Source organism: Chelonoidis abingdonii, chromosome 1 (assembly GCF_003597395.2).
Source record: "Chelonoidis abingdonii isolate Lonesome George chromosome 1, CheloAbing_2.0, whole genome shotgun sequence".
In the NCBI taxonomy this organism is placed as follows: domain Eukaryota; kingdom Metazoa; phylum Chordata; order Testudines; family Testudinidae; genus Chelonoidis; species Chelonoidis abingdonii.
In genome coordinates this window covers 179,520,561-179,527,289 of record NC_133769.1, presented here as the reverse complement: position 1 = coordinate 179,527,289, position 6,729 = coordinate 179,520,561, and positions in this window count along the sequence as shown.

The following is a 6,729-nucleotide window of genomic DNA, read 5'->3' as shown; positions in this document are numbered from 1 at the left end:
GATTGTTTTGTCTGGTAGAATTGCTTACTCTGTTAAGAATATTGTAATTGAGCACACCAGCAAGACTGTTCCCAGAGACAGGAGAGTTAAGTCTCGTGGCCCCATTCAGGCTCTTGAGACTGACAACCCCAATTCTCAGAGCAAGAGCAAACAACTTTGTCATGAAAATCTAGGGCTGGCTTTGAATTATAACAACCTGTGGTTGAAATGGCTCTGTATCCCTTCACCACTTCATGCTGGGCTGAAACCAGTTTTTAGCAATGCTTGTAGTTTTACTCCCTGTAACAGTGAGGTCATAGGTGCACGACCCTGCTCCATGTTATGGAAGAAAGCTCCCAACAAGGTAAATACACAGGAACCTGTTGACAAGTCATAACAAGAGCAGGGGCTAAGGATGTAGCTTCTCTCCCCAGGGTTCAGCCAGGTACATGTCATTACATTCTGCCTAAATGTGTTGTTCCTCCACTTCCAGGTTGCTATTAACATCTGCACAGCTCAGTCAGCAGAGCATGTACCACCCACCCAAACCTGGTTGCTCACACACTTGTTTAAATAAGGCACTGGTTTTCAGAAATGAGCATATTCTCTATCAACTATACTCTCGTTTTTCCATAGAAGGCAAAAAATGCATTGTTGGGGTGGACTTGTCTTGTTCCTTCACATACTACAAAGGGAGGAATGTGTACAGCCATGGCTCTGCTTCATTGTTGGCCTCACTGTTCCTCCACACCTAGGTGCAGGTCATCAGCAATGCTGCCGTGACCCCCTCTGCCCCCAACAAATGTGTGTGTTTGCCACTCTAGTTATGCTGAGTTGTTTTTCAGCCTTGCCCAGTTGTCAAATTCTTTCATGCTCACATACTTTTTTGCTTCCTCATTCCTTGTAAGCACCCCACACCCGTAAACTTTAATTATGAGCTATATGCTAATATGGCTCATTGCTCACTCTTCCTCTTTTAATAACTGTTCTGGGAGCGATGATTAATGAGACAACTTCCTGTGCATGGTGGAATGTGTGTTAGAAAAACCATCGGAGCAAAGCTAGTTTTATAGAGCTTTTTTGTAAAGTGAGGGTCAAATTCTGTGGTTTAGCATTAGAAGTTGATTCACTTGCTCTTTCAGACACCTTCCTTGATGCATTTCCTACCCAGTCTGTTTTTCCCTGTACTTCCTCATTTTGTATAATCCCAGCCACTGCTTCAGTCATGGCTCAGAATGGGGAATGAGGTGTTGGTTCTGAACCATGTCTTTTAAAAAGCATTTTTACTAGTGATAAGAACTGGCATGTTGCACAAAGACTGCAGGCCTTTAGTTATCAGATAGGTTTGAGGTGGAGGTGTGGGGGATGTGTGTGTGCTTAGCATACCTGTGCTGTGGCAATGCTTTTGTGGAGGGTCCATGGGCTAAGAGTTGAAGGGGGATTACGGAAGAGCCCTTCAGGCGGCTGCTGAGACTGTGCGAAGAGGCATCAGTTACCGCTGATGGAGTCTGTGCCTGTCAGCATGACCCACCTAGTTTTTTACTGCCTGGAATGCTGACAAAATGGGGGTTAACACATGCACACTGGCTCTTGCCTGGTGAGAGGGGGTGCTGACTTGGCACAGGCCAAGTACTCTGGACTCCCACTGGCATTAGTATTGCACACACCTCGCAGGACTGGGCTTTAAGATGCAGGCCCCCTTTCCAGCTCAGGCCCCTTTGATTGAGGATTGTATTGGTGTAACTCGCCAACCTTGCACATACTCTGTACTGTGGCAGCCAGATGGCTAGAGCCTGATCTGACACAGGGCTAGAGCCACAAAAGGCTAAAGCACCGAACTTCCACTTGATTTAAAGTCCAACTGTTAGCACCTCACGCGGTGCCTAAATTCCATGGGCACCAAAGCTTCTGCCAGTAACATCCTAATGCCACAACATGGTTTGGTGTCTAAGCCGTGGCAAGCTCCTCTCACTAGCTCCGACCACGGGGCTAGTGGGAATAATGGAGGAGGGCAGGGGTAATGGCATCACTGCAACCATGTTTCGCAGGAAAGGTTTGGCCTGGTACAAGTGCCTAGGGTTAGGAGACTGTTCGTTCTTTGTGTAAGGCAGCACCTCCCTCTCACCCAGGTGGCTCAGAGCTCACCTCTTGCAATTATTTCTTATTTACTAGCATAAATAGCTTCTGCTCAGCAGGCTGGATTTTGTGGAGCCCGTTCTTTGGTGCCTAACTCTGAGCCTTAATCTCCGTTGTAGAGCTAGACTGGGGCAGGCAAACTTTTTGGCCTGAGGGCTGCATCGAGTTTCCAAAATTATATAGAGGGCCGGTTAGCAGAGGCTGTGCCTCCAAACAGCCAGGTGCGGCCCAGCCACACCCCCTATCTGCCCCCCTCTAGCATCTCACTCCCTGACAGCCCCCCCAGGACTTCTGCCCCATCTAACCCTCCCTGTCCCCTGACTGCCCCCTGCTGCCCCATCCAACCCCTCTTCTCATTCCTGACTATGCCCCTCGCAGGACTCCCGCCCCAATTCAACCCCCCTGTTCCCTGCCCTCTGACTGCCCTGCCCCTGACCACCATCCTGAATTCCCTGCCCTCTATCCAACCCTCCCCCAACCCCATCCCCCGCTCCCTGTCCCCTTACCGTGCTGCCTGGAGCACTGGTGGCTGGCAGCGCTACGGCCGTGCTGCCCAGAGCACCAGAACAGGCAGCTGTGCTGCCTGGCTGGAGTCACCCACACCACCACGCAGCACAAAACAGTGGGTCAGGCTGGGTTCTGCAGCTGCGCCGGCCCAGGAGCTCACAGCCCCACCACCTAGAGCATTGCGCTGGTGGCAGAGCGAGCTGAGGCAGCAGGGGAGGGGCCAGGGGCCAGCCTCCTAGGGCAGGAGCTCAGGGGCTGAGCAGGAGGGTCCCGTGGGCCAGATGTGGCCCGTGGGCTGTAGTTGGCCCACCTCTGACCTAGACCCTGGTGCTTACTCTGTGACTACGTAGCGTTTAGCCAGCATAGCAGCTAATGAACTGTAGTGTCCCAGCACATAGAGCAGATAGGGTTATTATTAAGAAAAGGAAACCAAATGCAGAATTTACCCTTTAATACAATTAAGGGAGGGGGGGGGAAACCCCATAGAATATCTTAGCCAAAATGAAGACGTTAAATTGAAAGCAGTTCACCTGTTACATTGGGTCAGGCATTAAATAAGTGAAAGGTCTCATGGAAACCATGTGCGTTTCACTGAAAACACCGTGAGACAGTAGAAAACATAAAACATGTTTCAGAGGGGGAAAAATCAAACCCTAAATGTCCTGCATTTCTGTCAGTGTGAAATCCCTTCGCTCAGCTAGAAGGAATTAGTTACAGTGTCATAAGGGTATCTGGCGATTTACAAAAGCAGGTGCCCAACAGAAAAACCCTGCCCCAGAGAGTTCACAGGCGTCAGTCAGGAGTGCACATTAAGTATAGAACAGCTGGAGGAAGAGGGTTGGAAGTAAGTATGGCACTTTTTGGTTTTGGTTTTATTTTAAACAGGAAAGCATTGTGGTACAGACACATTTCTAGGAGGAGAGGGGGGAAGTTACACAGCAGTATGAAAGGAGAGACAAAGCTGAGAGTGGACAAGTACGTACAGAGTAGCATAGCGGACAGTGGCCCAGTAGGCGAATGCAGTAGTTAAAGCTGGCAGTAGCAAGAGTATAGACGTAGTAGGAATGGGAAGAAAAGAAAAATGTGACACACCATTCCCACCATCCTAACTTACACTGGCTTCTCACCCAGAGCCTGAGCCTCCTTAAACTGCCTTTATTGGCTTGGTTTCCCTCCAGTAATTTCTCTCATACACACCTATTTACCAGAAAGAGGAGTGTAGGCTTGGGGTGTCCCAGTGCTGCTTCCCAGCTGTGCACTCACAGGTGGGGGTCAGAGCATGGTTGCAGTAATGTCAAAAAAGTGACCAATAAGAACGCTGCAATGCACAACCAGTCCCCACAGTTAGTATCTATTCTGCACTGCTGCCGTGCGATTACTGGTTCCACTCCCCGAACAATGGCTGCAAAACAGGCTGGATGAAGCTGTAACTCTCAGAGCCTATAACCAGTTAGCTTTAAAGACAAAGCAGAAGAGACTGAGTAAGCAAGCAGGGGCGGAGTTATGTTAGTAAAGCCCATTGTGCAAGCAGCTTATTGGGTTTTGGTTTTTCCCTCAAAATGAGAAATCGTGCTTCCCTACACAGTAGGTACTAAAACCATTCAGGCCAGATCTGGATAGGTCCTATCCAATGCTAGAGGCCAAGTCGGGCTCTTCCACGCTTTAGCTTCTGAATGGATACAGGAGACAGACTGAGAACAGCAGCCATAGACTGATCAACAGCATCCCAGGCCAAGGTAGTCCCATGCCGCCAAATTTCCTGCAAGAAACTAAAGACTCAGCCCACTCCAAGCCTTGTGGAGAAGCAATAGTAACAAGAGTGTTGTAGTCACACATCCCCACACACTGTTAAGGGGAGCAGTGTTTTTGGCGCTTGACATGATGAATTTTCTATTTCTTCATGTTACATGCAAGTTAGCTGCTGAGCAATCTGACCGCATATGAGTGTTGACTAGGGGAAATACATATAAAAAGTACCAGTGGGGGTGTGTCTGCATGCCGTCAGTTGGCTGGAATGTGCAGATAGATGAGCTTTGGCATGTCGTCTGCCTCTTTGGGGTGAACTAGCAGAGCTGTATCTTTGATTCATTGGTTGGAGAGGTTTTTGGGACAAACAGGTCATGAGTGCTAGCATTAGTGCTGCAAACGAGGCATATAGCTGTACGCACGTTAGTTCGCAAATGGCCAGGGTGTCAGTATATTGATGTCACTCCAGACTACACTAAATGTTATGGCTGCTGAATACAATGTATTTCCCCATTGCTGTTCAGTTCTTCCTTAAGGAGTGGCTGAACTTTGCATCCTTACTGGAAAAGGGACTTGAGACAGGAGACACCTGTGATTGTCAGGTCCTCAAATACATTCTTAATCCAAATTCTACTCCAAGAACTGTACTGGCAACATGCCCAAGCCCAAGGACCATGCATAGAATGGAACAGACTGCAGCTGCCCTCACCTGTAACAAAGAGGTGCAGCCTGTGCCTGGATCAAGATTGCACATTGGGACCTGTCATCTCCCAAGGGTCAGCCCCTCCTTACTAAAGATGGGCTACCTGGTAAAGCACCACAGGCCACCCTTGCCTTAGAGGCAATGTCAAAGCCAAACATCTCAAACTCTGAGGAGGCAGGTGGTGTACTGGAGCAACATTTCTTCTTGCGGCTCATCAGGAAAATGGAGCTTCCTTTGGGGTGGCATTGCAGACACAGAGCTCTGGTGCAATACTGTCCTAAAGCTTCTGTGGTGGTGGTGGTTATTCACAAAACACCATCTTCCCAGTCCACTTGAGCAGATTTCTTGCCTGCTCCATCATCCTCTTCTAGAAGAGCCAAACAGTCTATGGAATAAGCCTTGGCCACAGAGGACAATGGGGACTGCAGTGCAGGGCATACGGGATACGAGATCTGAGGGGACACAAAGTTTAGATTTTTAACTCCTAAAACATCCATGAAAATGACTGTCAGAGACAACAGAAGCCATCTGCAGACCTCATGATGGCATCTAATCTAACAAGCAATAGCAGAGGTGTGCTTTGCCTGGATGAGGGCAGGCATTGCAAGCCACGCACCACTGGGCATCAACTTGGAGTTGGAATCTGGGCCAGTCTTTGGTCCTTGTGAAAGCCTGCAGGTTGTCTGGAGAGAGGGTTTACTTTGTGCAGTAAGGATGAATCAACAGCAAACCAGACTATCTGACTTACAAAAGGCTGTGGTTGGTACTACTTAGATAAACTCTGCATGTTAGTGTAAGAGACTGTCCCAAGATCAGCAACAGATCTCAGCAGTTCTGAGACCTGATTCCGGGTCTGCCCACTAGACAGTAGCTATTTCAAGCAAGAGGAGTGGGAACAACCAGGCATTTACAAAAAAGCCAGCAGGATTTTGAGAAAGAGGAATGCAGTGGAATGAATTTATTCAGTAGGGAAACTCCTACTATAGAATCTGTGCTGATAAACCCCCTCGGACTACTTGCTAACCAAGATTTAGTATCTGTTCCAGATGGGGCCTTCCCCGTAGGACAGTGAGAGTGGGTGGCTGGGTTTGGACATGAGAGAAACTGACTATGATGATTTCCCCTTCCTTCATTCTCACAGCATGTCAAGTTGTGAGTCCATCCATTCTCAGAACAGAAAAACAAACAAACGTGACCCTTAGGACTTCGCAACTGTCACTGTGCTGCACACACTGGCCACTGGGACAGCAGAGGGAGAACCCAGATCATTCCCCCCCAAATAATAATTCATTAATAATAATAAACTCTTATTGCACAGATCCTCTCTCCCCCTGTTCCTTCCCCTGACCTAAAGGAAAACCTTTGTTAGGAGAACAGGGTTTAAGATCCAATTGAGCAGTTCCAATTCCATCCCCAAACCCCAGGCATTTGGAAGCAGCATCTCAGCATCTCTTTTCCTCTGCTTTGATTCCTGTTTATTAGCCTGGCTCCTCTAGAGGAAGAGTCAGCTGTAAATCAAGTCAGGTATCAGGAAAAAGGAGAGGGACTCCCCAGTGCCCAAAGTCATTGTAGAAGTGTAACCAGAGTTTTTCCTCACTCTGTAATTACAGGGCAGTGACCCACTCGTGCTTCCATTTTCTAACACCTCATTTCCATGC